Genomic DNA, 16,429 nt, shown 5'->3' on the forward strand with positions numbered 1-16,429 from the left:
ATACCTTTGGTATGCAGCCCTCAGAATAATTTTCTGTGTACCTTTATTTATTATTTATTTATGTACATGTGTACATATGTATGTATGTATATTTTTATCATTTTAGCTTTTTATTTTGATAAAATATACATAAGATTAAATTTACCACTTTAATCATTTTTGAGTATATTGGCATTAAGTACGTTCCCAGTGTTGTGCTACCATCACTACTCTTTACCTCCATCGTATGGATTATCATTTATTACTTAACCCTATGAGATAGGCGTTGAGAGGCAGTTCCTTGGATTGGAATTCTACCTCTACGACTGACCAGCTGTGATATTGTGATTTATAATACGAAATATATATTTGGTCTTTGTCCCTGTTCCTGGCACATAATTTCCAAAACCCTTGTGATTTCCTAAGTGGTTAGTAATATATGCTTTTTATCCCTGAAATTACTTCAGAGCAATGAAGGTACAATGGGTGTGTTTTGTATCCACACCAGAGTTTATGTTAATGAGGTTACTTTTGTACCCCACCTAAGGATGCGGGCTAATTGCCAGGGGAACCAACCTTGATTAAAGTGTTGGAATTTTCAGTCCTGCCCCCCAATAACCCCTCTTATCCATCTGTCACCACCCTAGGAGATGAAAATTGAATCAGTCGCCAATGGTCAGTGATTTAATCAATCATGCCTATGTAATGAACCTCCATAAAAACCCAGAAGGGTTCAGAGTTCTTCCAGGTTGGTGAACATGTAGAGAGTCAGAGAGAATGGTGAATCCCGAGAGAGCATGGAAGCTGTGCACCCCTTCCCTATGCCGCTCTTTCACCTGCCAGTTCCTATATCTTCTTTTATAATAAACCAGTAATCTAGTAAGTAAATGTTTTCCTGAGTTCTGTGAGCCATTCTGGCAAATTAATCAAACCTGAGGAGAGCGTTGTAGAAACCTCCAACTTATAGCCAGTCAGTCAGCAGCACAGGTAACAACCTGGACTTGTGATTGACATTGAAAGGGGGCCAGTCTTGTGGGAATCTGACACTATCTTCAGGTGTCAGAATTGAGTTTAATTGTAGGACACCCAGCTGGTGTCCCACAAGTGCTTGGTGTGTGGAAAACCCCCCACATCTGGTGTCAGAAGTGAAATAGTGTTGTATTGAGAGTAGAGGAGACATGCAGGAGGAGTGAGTTTTTCCTTCATACCAGCTGTGTGACTTGGATAAATTTCTCTTTGTTTTCTCTTGTGTAAAATGGACACAATAATAGTACCTTCTTCATAGGGTTGTTGTGAAGATAAAATAAAGATATACACTAAAGGTTAATATAAAGCCCTAAGAATAGTACTTAGCCTGAAAAAAGCATTCAATAAATTATAGCTATTTTAATTTCCATTATTACTGTCCTCAAGCTTTAGGGAGCACAGAGTGCCTTCAGTTATTTAAACTAGCTCCCTCGGTGATTATTGAGGTTGTTTCCATTTCTTTGCTGTTACTAACACCATGATAAATGTCCTTGCATGTGCATTTTTGTTCAGTGTTCATTATCAAACAAATATAGTAATTGGAGAGTTAAAGAGTATGCACATTTTAAAGCTTCTAATGTATGTTACCAAATTGCCAACAGGAAGATTATTCTAATTAACACTCCCACTAATGGCCTTAATACCTCCACACATCTCTTGTAGCAGTTAACTCGGGGCCTGGTTCATACTTCATGCTACTCAGTATATATTTGTCATTGGTCAGTTGTTCATTAAACAAATGACCTGGAACCTTCAGAACCTAGAATAATATAGAAGCATTTCATGGTAGCCCGTCTACTCCCCACTGCCGCCTTTTTCACCCTGTGTGATGGGTGGTCCTGGGTGAGCTGGGATGCTTGTCTCTACAGGTGTCAGTGACGTTTGAAGATGTGGCTGTGTTCTTTACGCGGGATGAGTGGAGAAAGCTGGCTCCTTCTCAGAGAAACTTGTACCAAGATGTGATGCTGGAGAACTATAGTAACCTTGTCTCATTGGGTAAGGAAATCTCCCCTGTAGATACAGAATTCAGAAATTGGGATACCTCAGCATCTGATTTCCTGGATAAAAGCCCTGGGTCATTAAAAACTTTAGCTGAGTTTTGCCTTAGCACTGTGCAAACTGGATCTCCATAAATAAACCTGAAAACCTTTTTCTCCCTCGTAGGTATGGAATTGCCCCATGGATGGGACAATCTACAGAGCTGCACATTAGAAATTCCCTTACTGCAGGCAACATTTTCCCACTATGATTGAACTATGATGTGTTTGCTCATCTCTTAACAGAGAGCATCCCTCAACCTTTTTCTTTGACCCAACACTGGCTTTTTTCAATTCTCTTTTACAGGGGTCAGCAAACTTTTTCTGTAAAGGGCCAGGGAGTAAATATTTTCAGCTTTGTGGGCCACATATAGTCTCTGTAACATATTCCTTTTCTTTTTTTTTTTTGAACCATTCTTTGCTCAAGGGCCATGCATAAACAGACAGTGGCCTAGATTTGGCCTATGACCCATAGTTTGCTGACTGCTGCCATCTTTCAAAGGGAGTCAGATAGTGTTTTCTCATTTTAAACAAGCTACTTGGTACATAATCCTTTCCACAGATCCCTGTTACAAATATTAATTTAATCTGTACATTTAACATACATTTAACAGTATATACATATTCCCTCTTGCATAGAAAGCTATTAGCACCCTGTTAATCAAGTCTGCATGTTTATCATACTTCACTAACATACAACTAAATGTTACATTGCCCCTTGCTTTTACCCTAACACACCCCTCACATTGTGGGGGCACAACTGGAGCATCCCACAGAAGTTCTCTGTATCATCCTTTGAGTTTTCTGCTCAGATCTCAGATACCTCTTTGTGTCAAGGCAAAATCAAGTCTTTTTTTTCTTTTTCTTTTCTTTTTTTTTCTTCTTTTTGGTCTATGAGCAGGACTCCCATTTTCCAAACCCGAGGTGATCTCCCTGTTGCAGCAAGGAGAAGATCCCTGGAAGGTAGAGAAAGAAAGCCCTGGAGGCTCCTCTCTAGGTGAGTGGGTGGGGAATCTCTGCAGGCAGCAGTCTGGTAAATGAGTGCATGTGCAACTCAGAGATGTTGGTCAGGGAATTTTCTGCAGGTTCTCAGTCCTCAAGAAGTTTTGGAGAAGGGATGCTAAGGCCCCAAGTCACAAGCTTCCTCTTCTTCTCTGATAATTACTGCACAAGTGAATCTCTCAGGATCTTTTCTCTTGTGATTTCCTGTTGTTTCAGAGGTGGGCTACATTGTCATGCATTCATTCAGCAAACTTAGTGCATTTAAGGAACTGCAGATAATTCATTCAGACTGAAGCTCAGGGTATATGGGAAAAGAAAGAGATGAGGAAGGAAATGAGATTAGAGAGCCAGGTGGGGGCCACACTATGAAGTGCTTTGGTACAGTTCTTAGGGATGGGAACTGTCCATGGATGACTGGAAATAATTCAAGAGTTTCAAGCAGAAGAGTTGTATGGTTGTTGATATTTTAGAAAAAATAGTCTGAGTCTGAGATAGTTTAAACGTCCTTCAGTAAAGGCTAAAGAAGCTGAGGTGGGTCCCTACACTGGCACACAGCACCACAGTCAGAAAGCAGCAGCACTGGTGTGGGCAGAGCTCCAAGCTACGTGAAGGACTAAAGCAAGTTACGGTGCATTATTATGACATATCGCCATTTATGTGTAAAGAAAATTACGTGGGTGTTTGTCTATATGCATTATGTGCGTGTAAGTGCCGAGAGAAAGGTCGGGGGACACCTAAGCTGGTAACTAGTTACATTTGGATTGGGACTGAGAATGGGCATTGATGAAAGGGGACTTTAGTTACATACAATGTTATTAAAATTTTCACAGAGAATATATTCATGAGTCCTTATTACACAGTTTCAATTAAATAAGAATGGTTACTTTGGAAACACTGTTGGTCCTAGATTTGAAGTGAGGAAAAACTAGAGGTGGGAACCTTCTGGAGATTATTGCCTAATGTAGGCAAGACATTACCTGGAGGAAGGCATGTGCAGTGAGTTCAGGAAAGAGGAGAGGTCCCTTCATTAAGGGTATAGGACAGGTTCGGTGTGGGATGGGTTTCATTTGAAATGTTAGTGAAATATGGGTAGAGGTCACCAGTGGACAGCTGTAGAAGGTAAACAGGGTCAGAACTCAACAGGGAGGTCAGGGAGCCATCAGTGCAAAGGTGGCATTTGAAGCCTTGAGCTGAGCAGATGAGGGAACGGAGGAGAGGACAGAGTCCCAGGAAACCTCAGTGTTTATGAGGTGGGTTAAGAAGGAAGAATCTGTGGCTGAGCCTGAGAAGAAGTCACCAGAGGAGAAAACTGGCAGATTCGGCTGTCATGGAAGTTGAGGACTGAGAGCTGTTGACTTGGGGAGGCCAGGGCTCTGGGGGAGCCAGGTTCTAAGCCTCGCTCACTGCTTTCCTGTCCCATGATAAACAGCAGTGCAACCTCGGACAGAAGGATGCAGGTCCTGCCCTGGCGGAGCTCAGTGGAGGGGGAGGCTAATCGCACAGAGGGCTGTGGAATGACAGCCTCCGGTGAGGACCTCGGGGGAAGAGCCGCAGGTGCTGTGAGAACGTGGAACAGGAGGGGTGCTGTGGGCAAGGCTTCCCGAGGAAGGGCCGGATCCCACATTGTGAGAAGCATTCAGGCACAGGAAGAGCATGTCCGAGAGTCCAGACAAAGGAAGCCGGCGTGTGGAGACGGGAGCAGGGAGAGGGGGCCGGGACCTGAGAGCCAGGCACAGCCTCTGAGGAGTTGAAGTACCCTGGCCACGAGCCCAGGTTTATATTCTGCAAGGATCAGCCCGCAACCAATGTGGAGCCACCTGGCATGGACGTAGTAGGACTTGTCTGAGGTTGCCGTCGGGTCCAGATGAGTCAGTGATGACCCCTCACAATGCGGGCCCAGCAGAAGGGCTGTGGGACAGGCTGTCTCGATCCCTAAAGCGCCCACACCTTTAGTAGAGCTCATTCTTCCCCATATAATGTGAGATCTTTTGAGGTGGGAACCACACTTATCTCTCCTTATATCTTTTAACTGTCACTTGGGAGAAATATTCTAATTTTGTGGGAACTGCTAGAGACCACCACAAAGTAAACAGAGAACGCAGGCAGCAGGAAACCAGTGGAGAGTTTAGGAGGGGCGTCAGGTGTGGACTGAGCATGGCGTGGAAGATCAAAGGAAGAGACGGAAGAATTGTTCCCTTTCCATTCGCCTCGGGAGCCTCTGATCCATGAGGAGTCCCCCTTCCTGAGTGAAGTGTTAGTTGGATTAAACTGAATAGAAAGTATGACTGGAGTCGAAAGCTGTCCAGAGAGACCCTGAAGACACCTAGTGGTGATGTCAAGTCCTTCTCAGGTTTGGGAAACTGCCCCCAAAGGAAAACTCTGAGTGGGTGTCTGGAGGAAGTAAGGCCATCAGAGCCAAGCAGTGTGTGCATTTCTCTTGATGGGATGAACCTCCTCTCTTTGGTCAAAGGAGACAGTCTGATGGGGCGTCCTGGGAGTGCTGGCGTGTGGTTGTGTCTCTCCTGCACCCCTGGCGAGTCTCCCATTTGCCTGGACTAAAGTGCCCTTGGAACAGTTTCCCTTCCAAGGGGAGCTCACTCCCCTGTGAGCTTAGGTGAGGGACCTGGATGTTCTTGGAAGTACCTTGATCATTAACTCTAGACCAAAACTAAAAACCAACCCTTTGAACAGCTGGTGACAGAAAAGCTTATGCTTCCAGGGTAGGACTCCTAGAACCTCTAATTGCCTCCAAGTGTGTTTTTAAAATATAATTTTCACTTCAAAACTCCTCACAAATAGGAAAAACAAGACAAAAAGGGAAAACAAACTGTCATCCCTGGATCAGTATGTTTCATGTTGAGAGATGGGAGGAAATGGCTCAAAGGGTACACGTCTCATCTGAGTCTCTTACTTAAGAAATGAGTCCAAAGTCTAATCACTATTCTGGCATATTATGTATATAAGTTATATATATATATATAAAATAAGAATAATGTGATTAAATCAACTTGAACGTCTCATGAGTTTGATTTACACCTAACATGAAAATATTCTTTTATTCAAAAAATTTAAAATCCAGGGATGATCTAGGTAAACAGTTACCTCCAATGAAAAGGTGTTTTTCTTTCTTTGTCTTTTTCTCTTCCTTTGTTATATTTATGCAAGAATTCAAGGCAGACTGAACCTGGAAGGGTGGTCAGCTAAGGGGTTGCTTGTGGACTGCCTTCCACTCACCAAGACTTGCTGGGGCTTCATCTGCACAGAGAGTAGGGGTCTTTTTCTAATTTGCAGAAAGGTGCTGTAGGGGTTATAGCGGCAGCCTAATGAAATAACATGCAGTGATTTTAAGGAGTGAATTTCTTACAAGGTGAAAGTTGAGCCCAAATGCTCTGTAGCCCTGTTTACTATGTTTGATTTAGTCTTGCTCTCATCCCCTGCGCTCCTCTCCTGCCACCAACATCTACTCTCCTTGTAGCTGCCAGAATGGTCTATTTAAAAGATAGATCAGGTCATCTCACTCGCATGCTCAAAGCCTCTAGTGGCTTCTATCACATAAAACACAATCCAAAGCCCCCAGCGTGGCCCTCAGAGGCCTTTGTTGTCTGGCCCCAGCTACCTCTTCGCCTTCACCTCCTTCCTCTCTGCCCTTCATTGGAGAACTCTAATCACCCTGGCCTCCTTGTAGTTCATCAGGAAGGCCAAGCAGGCTCCCACCTCAGGGCCTCTGCACTTGCTTTTTCCTCTTCTGGACCATTCTTCTTCCTGATGGCCAGGAGCCCACTTGACTCACTTCCTCACACTATACAGGTTTCTGCTCAGATGGCACTTTGTCAGTTAGACACAGCTCATCCTTTGTTCTTTGTCCTCCACAGGACACAGGTCCTTTGTCCTCCATATTCTTTATCCCCTCACCATGCTTCATTTTCTCTCAGAGTACTTATTACTGCAAAATAGTACATATTTATTTATTATCAGCTCTTCCTCTGGATTGTAAATTCCCTCATGCTGGGTTGTCTGTTTCATTTGTTCCCATGTCCCCAGTACCTAAAATAGTGTCTGGTCAGAGTCAGCTTCCAGTTAGTGAATGTATGAATGACTTGTTTAGGTAGTCGTGATGGCGACAGAAAAAAGGGAACCAGTTGCAGAGATATTTGGCAGATAAAAGCAACAGGACTTGGAGATGGTTTAGATATGGAAGATAGAGGAGATGGAGTTGTCAAGGATGCGTGCTTGGTTTGTGGTTTGTTCTGGGATGGACAGTGATATCATTCACTGAGATAGTGGTGCTAGGAGATCAGATTTGGGGGATGGTATAAATATGGTTTTGGATGAATTCAGTTGTCTTTGGTTGACCCAGTTATTCAAGTGGAGATGTCAAATAGCCTGTTTGATTTGGAGTTCCACCCCTTATAGTATACCCTGGGCATTAAATGTAAATTTGGGAGACCCTGTCACTAAAGATAATTGAAACAGTGGTTGAGTTTGAGTTAGCCTTTGGAGTGGATTCAGAGTACAGCAAGAGCAAGAAAGAGCCTAGGACTCAATCTTGAGGAACTGTGGCATTTCATGGCTAGGCAGAGAGAAATGAACCCATAGGGAAGACAAGGGTAAGGTGTACTATAGAAGGAAACTCGGGAGTCTCGTGTCATTGAAGTCAAGTCTCATAAAGGATGGTATCAGTAGAGGTAGGGAAAAGTAGATGAACTTGAGACATATTTAGATGGCAGAATAAACAAGTCTTGGTAATTGATTAGCGGAGGGAGAGGTGTGAAGGATACCTTTTAAAGTTTTGATTCAGAACTGGTGCCAATTACAGAGACAAACAGGTTATACAGTTTGGGGGGAGGAAATAATCATAAATTCAGTTGAGCTGTCTTTGAGACACTCAAGTTGCTGTTTTGAGCTGGGTTTTGTATAATTAGGTATGGAGAGTAGAGAAGTCTTGCCTAGAGTATGTTTATAGATGAAGCTGGCCTGAGGAAAGGGTACAGAGTGAAAAGAATCAGGGGCCTAGCACTCAAACCTACGGAACTCCAAGGATTAAAGATCAGGTAGAGGAAAATCAGCACACAAAGGAGATTGAAGCTGGTGGAACATGAGAAGAATTTGGAGGCAAGTTCAGGGTCACTGTAGCTTAGGTAGTGAGCATCTGAAGGAAAATGAGGGGTCACTATCAGATGCTGCTGAGAGGTAAGTTAGGTGGGGACTGAAGAGAGCATCTTGCCTTTGTCACATGAAGGTCATGGTTGCCTTAGAGTAGTGGTAAGGACAGAAGCCAGAATGGAGCCCATGAGGGGTGAGTGAGCAGGAGGAGATAAATATGTGTGGGATATGACAAGGTGAGATGTAACAAGGAGGCAGTAGCTGGAGAGCTCTTCTATGCAAATATAAACAAATATTTCTTGTTTTTCTCTGTCCACTCAAATTATATTATACAGCACACATTATTCTGCCCCTTTCTCTTGATATATATTGAAACTCTTTCCATGTCAGTACATAAAGAGCTTCCTCATTCTAAGGAGTAGTTCTACGGCCTTCAGCTAGCTCTCTTCTTGGCTGGCAGAAGAGGTGATTTTGGTTGTATGTGGCTTTGGATAATGTTACCCCATTGGGTCCAGTTTGGGCTAGAATGTTATAAATGCTGTGGTTTCTAATTAGCAATATGGATATTGGTTTAAAGCTGTACCTTTATCGTGTACCCATATGATGTCCTGGTGTATTACAGTTAGAGTTAATCCAACTGTCCATCAAAGGAATCTGGTTGAATAAGCTGAGGGACATTCTCATGGTGGAATTCTCACTGTAAATAAGAATGAGGAAGAATTCTGTAAATTCCACTGTGGGGTGATAATATTACTAAGTAGGGGAAAGTGCAGAACAGAACAGTGAGAGTAGGAGTTTTATCAAAGGAAGGAGGAGATACCAAAAAAGAAAAAGTGTATATTTGCTTATATTAAAAAAAAATAGAGAAGCCAAAGAAAAAGGATAAAAGCAGATCTATAAAAATGGTTACCTATAAGGTGAAGGAAGAAAAAGAAAAAGGATTGAGAGAACAAGGATAGAATGTAGAATTTTTTTAAGGTACCTTGTTTTTAGAATGTTGACTTTGGAACCATAAAAATGTTTTATAGGGCTTCCCTGGTGGTGCAGTGGTTGAGAGTCCGCCTGCCGATGCAGGGGTTCGTGCCCCGGTCCGGGAAGATACCACATGCCACAGAGCGGCTGGGCCGTGAGCCATGGCCACTGAGCCTGCGTGTCCAGAGCCTGTGCTCCACAGCGGGAGAGGCCAAAACAGTGAGAGGCCCAACTACCGCAAAAAAAAAAAAAAAATTATAAATTATAAAACAAGATTAAACAAAAATGAAAAAGTGTTCCATAAATATTGAAAGCAAAATGAAACAAATGACCCTAATTGTGTTTCAGGTTGTTGGCTTAGTCACAGAGAAAAATTATCTCAAATGCTTTTAAATCACAGCAGCTTGAATAAAGATCCTTAGTGATTTATATAAATATTATGGTTTATAATAAGAAATATATATTTGGTACAGAGCTCCTAAAACCCTGGGAATTCCTAGGTGATGAGAGCCACAAAGGTGTCTTTGTTATGTTAATGAGGTTTCTTTTGGACCCTATCTTAGGATGGGGCCTGGTTGCCAGGACCAATCATGTGATGAGAGGTTTGAAACTTGACCTCCAGGGAGGGGAGGGGTACTGGAGGTTGAATTAGTTGCCAGTGGCCAATGATTTAATCAATCATGCCTGTATAATGGCGCCTCCATAAAAACCCAAAAGGACAGATTCAGAAAGCTTCTGGGTTGGTGAATATGTGGAGATCTGGGGAGAGTGGTGTACTTAGAGAGGGCTTAGAAATTCCATGCCCTTTCCCCATACATTGACCTGTGCATCTCTTCCATCTGGCTGTTCCCAAGTTATATCCTCTTATAATTAACTGGTGATCTAGTAAGCAGAATGTTTCTCTGAGTTCCATGAGCCACTGTAGCAAATTAACCAAACCTAAGGAGGGGGTCGTGGGAACCTCTGATTTATAGCCAGTTGGTCAGAAGTACAGATGATAACCTGGGTTTGTAACTGGTGTCTGAGGGAGGCAGGGTGCAGTCTTGTAGGACTGAACCCTTAACCTGTGGGATATGATGCTATCTCCAGGTAGATAATGTCAGAGTTGAGCTGAATTGAGGACACCCAGTTGGTATCCAAGAATTGCTTATTATTGATGTGGAAACCGCCCCCCCACCACCACATTGGAATTGGGTGAAGAACATGCAATTAATACCTTACAGGCAAAAATAACTTCAAACAATAATGTTGATTTTGGTGGTTATAATAAAAATATGTGGTTATGTTTACAAATAGAGTTCTTATCTTTGGGAAATGTGTTCTGACGTATTATTGATGAAATGATATAATACAGAATTAGCGTACTTTAGCATATGCTAATGAAAGAGACGTAAGGAAGTTGTATTAATTTTCTCAGCCTGCTCCAACAAAGTGCCACAAACTGTGTGGCTTTAAACAACATAAATGTATTGTCTCACAGTTTTGTGGGACCATGCTCCCTCTGAAACTCCAGGTAGCATACTTGCTTGCCTCTCCCTACCTTCTGGATGTGGCCAGTGGTCCTTGTTCCTTGGCTTGCAGCTGCATCACTCCAGTCTCTGCTTCTCTTGTCACTTGGTGTTCCCCTGGGGTATCTTGACATGGTTTTTCTGTGCTTGCCTGTGTCCAAATTTCCCTTTTATAAAGACACCAGTCATATTAGAACCTACCCTAATCACCTCATCTCAACTTGATTGAATCTGCAAAGTTACTTAACCTTACCAAATAAGGTTATATTCTGAGTTATTGGAAATTAGGACTTCAACATATCTTTTTTGGGTGATGCAATTCAACCCATAATAAGGTAATAGATGAAACAGCATTAGTGATTGTTGATGCTGGCTTGGCAATTCATTGTACAATTCACTCTACTTTTGTACATGCTGAACATCTTCCATAATAAAAAGCTTTAAAAATCAGAATTACCAACAACAGAATTTCTAAAACAGCATTTCTCTTTTTCACCAACACAGGCATTCTGGAATACATTTACAGATGTGTAGTTCTGCCCCCATCGTGGTGTTGTGTGTAATTCTCGGCATATAGCTCCCTCAATTCTCTGACTCTAGAAAACCTTATGAGACTGCAAATGCATGTGACATTTTTATAGGAATAATTTTGAATCTGACCACCTGTAGGATAAGGTGGGAAGGATATAGGTCTGGAAAGTTGGCTTGGGTTCAAAGATTTTGATGCTGCCTTTAGCCCTCACACTATCCCTCCATCTAATCTATGGCTAATCCTTTAAAATCCCATTTTAGACATTTCTTCCCCCAAATTCTGGCCACCACTAGTACGCCTTCCCAGCTTGTACCTGCTACTATCTGAGGGTAGTTTGGATGTTGTTGTGAGCTCACATTTTCATCCATTTCTGTCTTGTGTTTTTGTTGTATAAATTACCACACTTCTCCTTTTTTGTCTCTAATGCCAAACTGGGAGCTCCTTAAAGAAGTTAACTGTTTCTTTTCATTACCAGATCTGGAATGTCTTGTGGATCACATGCCTAAGATAGAGCCTGACATGTTGTAGGTGCTTTTTAAGTATTTGATGAATGAATTAAATAAGGAGCAGTCAATGCTTTTTGAAATAATAAGAGGAATTCTATATAGTAAGAAGGTTAAGTTCAGTGGGAAGTAATACTAGAAAGGTGAGAAACAGGTCAGAGGATCAAATTGAAGGTCAGTAGCAATAGTCACTATTGAGTAAGGAGATCCTGAACTTGGATGTATTAATGATGGTTGTTAGAGACATCTTAGTGAAGAGATTCAAGGGAATTTGATGACTGACTAGACTTGGAATGCAGGGGAGAGAAGCTTCTGAGATGAAACTAAGAATTCATGGCAAAGGAGCTGAAGAAGTTATGATATAATTCAGAACTTGGAAACACAAAAAGAGTTTGAAGGGAATGCACTGGATTCGGATTTGGACAAGCTGAATTTGAAGAAAAATACTCAAATGAAGAGTCTAGCAGGCAGCTGGAAATACCTCTGTAAAGTGTTTTGAGGCTCAGGATAGTCATTCAGATAGGAGGTGTGGGAGTGGATGAAATCATCTAGGGAGAGAAGGTTGAAGAGAGACTCACAGAGTTTCGTAAGCGCCAAGGGAGGAGAAACTAGACCTAATGACAGGAACTAGTCAGGGTGGTGGTCATTGGCAAAATCACCTGTTCTCTAAACTTCTGACCTAAGTCATAACCTTGTTCATGAGTTAGCTCAGGCCCAGGCTTGATTCTGGGAGAGAGCAAAAGCTGAACTGCACTTCAGGAGGCATATCTTAGACCTACAGAAAACTTTAAGCAGACCATAAAGAACAGTTAGGATGTCCATAATCCAGGACTCATGTCCCCTTCATTGGGAAACATGACTGTTTTAAGTTATTAGTCCCATTCTGGACTAAGGCATTGGCACTTGAAGTAGAGTTGAGGTGAGTTTCCCAGTATTGGTATGGACCCTTGTAGCTATAATTACTTCCATTAAAAAATAAAAACTCCCCATGTCCTGTTTCTCTATTCTCCTTTAAACAGAACTTTTCAAAAGCATTTCTATACTTGATGTCTCCATGTTCTCACCTCCCATTGTTTCTTCTGTGCACTCCAGTAGGGCTTTCTTCCTTACTATTCCATGAAAAGCAGTTATTAAATCCCAGACAGTCTCCATCTTGGCACAATCAGGGTTAAGTTTTTAATTCTTAAATTGTTTAACAAAGTTGATCATTGCCTCCTCACTGGAGTATTTTCTTCCATTGGTTTCTGGACCACCATACTCTTCTGCTTTTCTTCCTTTTCTTGCCCTCTAGTATTACAATGCCTAAGTGATTTTTTCAGTTCTTCACCTTTTTTTTCTTTTTTGGCTGCGTTGGGTCTTCATTGCTGCGCACGGGCTTTCTCTAGTTGCAGCAAGCGTGGGTTCTTTGTTGCGGTGCGTGGACTTCTCATTGTGATGTCTTCCCTTGTTGTGGAGCACGGGCTCCAGGTGCACAGGCTCAGCAGTTGTGGATCATTACCTGGTCCATAGTACGCAGTTAATAAATATTTGTGAATGGAAAGGATGTCTCCAGCATATGCAAAGATAACAAAATAAGAAAAAAACATGTAGTGCTCCAGAAACTGCATGTCGTTCCGTATACATGGCAAGAAACCAGGGGAAGGAGATGAGTACCGAGGTGAATGAAGGTCAGATCATGAAACACCTTGTTGACCATGTTAAGTACTCTGGACCTTACTTATATACAAATCATTGAAGATAAGTTGGAGGATCTTACAGAAGTTTGCAACATGGTAAGATGTGGATTTTAGAAAGATTACTGCGGCTACAGTGTGGAGACTGAATTGACAGCAAGATTTGAGGTGGGGAGACTAGTTAGGAGTCTATGGTGGAACAGTAAAGCATGAGAAACAGAGTACCATTTAGGTATCCGAGCCCAGTGCTCAGGCTCTAGTAAAGTTGTTGGTTGTAAAACTGCAGTCTTTACATACAGACCTAAGGCAGGGTCTCTAACTTTGCCTTATAAACTACAATCCAAAATTTTGGAATCTTGCTATCTTCTTCCCAGCTCGTGTAGTAACCTAGAACCAATGACTCATGTTCACAGGGAAAGTACTCCATTTTTACCACTGCCTCCCACACTTGTGCCCAAATAATGTTATTGAAATTTGGATCACTTAAGCAAGACTTAGATCGACAAGGAAATTGAAAGGTTGAACAGAAAATTAAAAACTCCTCTTTCTGTTACAACAAATAGTAAAGGTTAGAGAGCAGATAGGTTTTGTGATTGGCTAAGTGAAAAAGAGCTATTACACAAAATGCACATTATGGTCTCTTCCAGAAGATGTGGTTCCTAATGTAATGAGTGATTTATTGATACTTATCTATATATGTATTTTAAAATGAGTGTTATTCTCACTTGCTCGGCTTGGCAAATATCAGTGCCTTAAAAAAAATAGTAAAGATGGTGCATATAAAATTAGTCAGAGAGGGTGTGTAGAGTGGGGGAAAAATTCCCAAACCCTAGGGAAAGCAGTTTTAAAGTGGAAATAGAAAGTTACCTATGAAGGAAACTGAGAAGTTAACACTGGTAGAAGAAAAGAGAAAAGCAGAATATATTATGTTCACCAAGCAGAGAGAATCTGTAAACAGGTGAGAAAGTGAATGTCAGATAGGAATCTCAAAATACAGTGAGTTGCAAAGGAGCCCTTTAAATGGTTACTCTAGCCCAGGAGAAAATGCCAAAATATATGTATACCTATTCCCCACCAGAATTTAATATTCAATGAATTGTGTCCTTACCCAACTTGAAAATTTATTGAATTTAATTCTGTTTTTTACCACCTTATCATGTTAGCCCTTTTTACCTTTTTATGTTTATTCCTGTCTTATTGATCTTTGACTCTTATCTGGGCTGCTTGCATAGCATCTCCTGCTTGATAAATGAGCAAGGCTGCTTTCTTATCTTGCAACTTTTGGCTTCATGCCTACCTGTTGGCACCTCTGTAGATTAATTCAGTAATTACTTCCTGTTTGAACTGGCTCTGAAACCCTCCCACTGCTTGTATGATGTACTGTCCTGGAAGGCAAATTCTCATGCAAGTCTTGAATCCTCTGTGTGTGTGTGTGTGTGTGTGTGTGTGTGTGTATGAAATTAATATATAAATAATTGAGATTATTTGACATTGTTCAAATTAGGTATATATAAGTTATTAAGGAAGGTTAACAAAACAAACATTTTGTGTATAATTCAGATGCCATTAGGAGGATCTGTAGGTTAATAGGGCATGCTAATCTGCTTGCAGAGAACATTAGGGTAGAAAAGGAAAGTGAAAAATATTTAGATATAGATAAATATAATTACATATATAGAATATATAGATATATATTTTTAACACTGTGGTGAGTGCCTATAATAACAGGAATGATCTATGGAAACTCACAGTCAAGAAGGGACTCAGAGTTAACTTTTGAACTGAATCTGAAGGATACAAAGGAATTTGGCATGAGGGAAAAGGGATGAAGACTTTCCAGATTAGGAATGATTACACAAAGAAGAAAAATGTCATGAAGATAATTTAGGATTCTATCATAGGCTTTGGACTCTGATCCCAGGCTGCCTTTTCCAATTCATGCCTCCCCTTTGAATCCCTCTTCTCCATTTTCCATTAGCCAATTCTTCTGATCACTCTTACACTCACCCTCTTTAAATGGGTTTGTTTAATCTTTTCTCCACCCTGTTGTTCTCAACTCCTGTTGATTGTTTCTCTGTACCGCTTAAATCTCCTAAGTTTTTCTTCTTACTGTTTTTGGCCATATACCAAGACCTTATTTAAATACCATCAATATTCAGTCTATACATTTAGTCTCAGTAGCCAAATGCTGTATCACATGGAACATCTTCAGTTTTTTCTTTCCCTTCCAGGATGGAAGAACAGTTATAAAACCACAAAGTCAACTCAAACACAAGGTTCTTCATTTCAGGAGCTGATAATGAAAAGATCCAAAAGGAATGGACCCTGGGACTTCAAATTAGAAAACCCCTGCAAATATGAAGACAGATTAGAGAAAAAGCAGAAGAAAAAAGAAAGTGTTCAGATAGTTTCAGTCGCTCACAAAAAAATCCTCACTGTAGAAAGAAAACATATAAATAATGAATTTGGCCAAAACTTCAGCCCAAAGTCAGTCCTTGTTAGGCAACAGATGGTTCCCAGAGAAAAAACCCCACCAAAATGTGAAATACAAGGAAACAGCTTCAAACAGAATTCCAATTTATTTAATCAACAAAAAAGCAACACAGCCGGGAAACGTTATAAATGTAGTATGTGTGAGAAAACCTTCATTAATACTTCATCCCTTCGTAAACATGAGAAAAACCATAGTGGAGAGAAATTGTTTAAATGTAAAGACTGTTCGAAAGCCTTTAACGAAAGTTCAGCTCTTATTCAACATCAAATAACTCATACTGGAGAGAAACCCTATGTATGTAAAGAATGTGGGAAAGCCTTCACTCTCAGTACATCCTTTTATAAACACCTAAGAACACACACTGTGGAGAAATCCTATAGATGTAAAGAATGTGGTAAATCCTTCAGCAGAAGGTCAGGCCTTTTTATACATCAAAAAATCCATGCTGGAGAAAACCTCTATAAATATAATCCAAGTAGGAAGGCATCTAGTTGCAACACATCCCTTCCTGGATGTCAGAGAATGAATTCCAGAAAGAAGTCCTATTTATGTAATGAATGTGGCAATACCTTTAAGTCTAGTTCATCCCTTCGTTATCAT

At 41.1% G+C, this 16,429-nt stretch overlaps 1 long non-coding RNA gene across 1 annotated transcript; it reads left to right on the plus strand.

Annotated features, from left to right (window-relative positions):
* Positions 1 to 1,894: 1,894 nt before the first annotated feature.
* Positions 1,895 to 15,940, plus strand: LOC307052759. Its single transcript, XR_013810874.1, has 3 exons — positions 1,895 to 2,001; positions 2,944 to 3,039; positions 15,567 to 15,940. It is a non-coding gene; the product is annotated as an uncharacterized lncRNA (long non-coding RNA).
* The last annotated feature ends 489 nt before the right edge of the window (positions 15,941 to 16,429 follow it).

The sequence above is a fragment of the Hyperoodon ampullatus genome, assembly GCF_949752795.1.
Source record: "Hyperoodon ampullatus genome assembly, chromosome: 4".
Lineage (NCBI taxonomy): Eukaryota > Metazoa > Chordata > Mammalia > Artiodactyla > Ziphiidae > Hyperoodon > Hyperoodon ampullatus.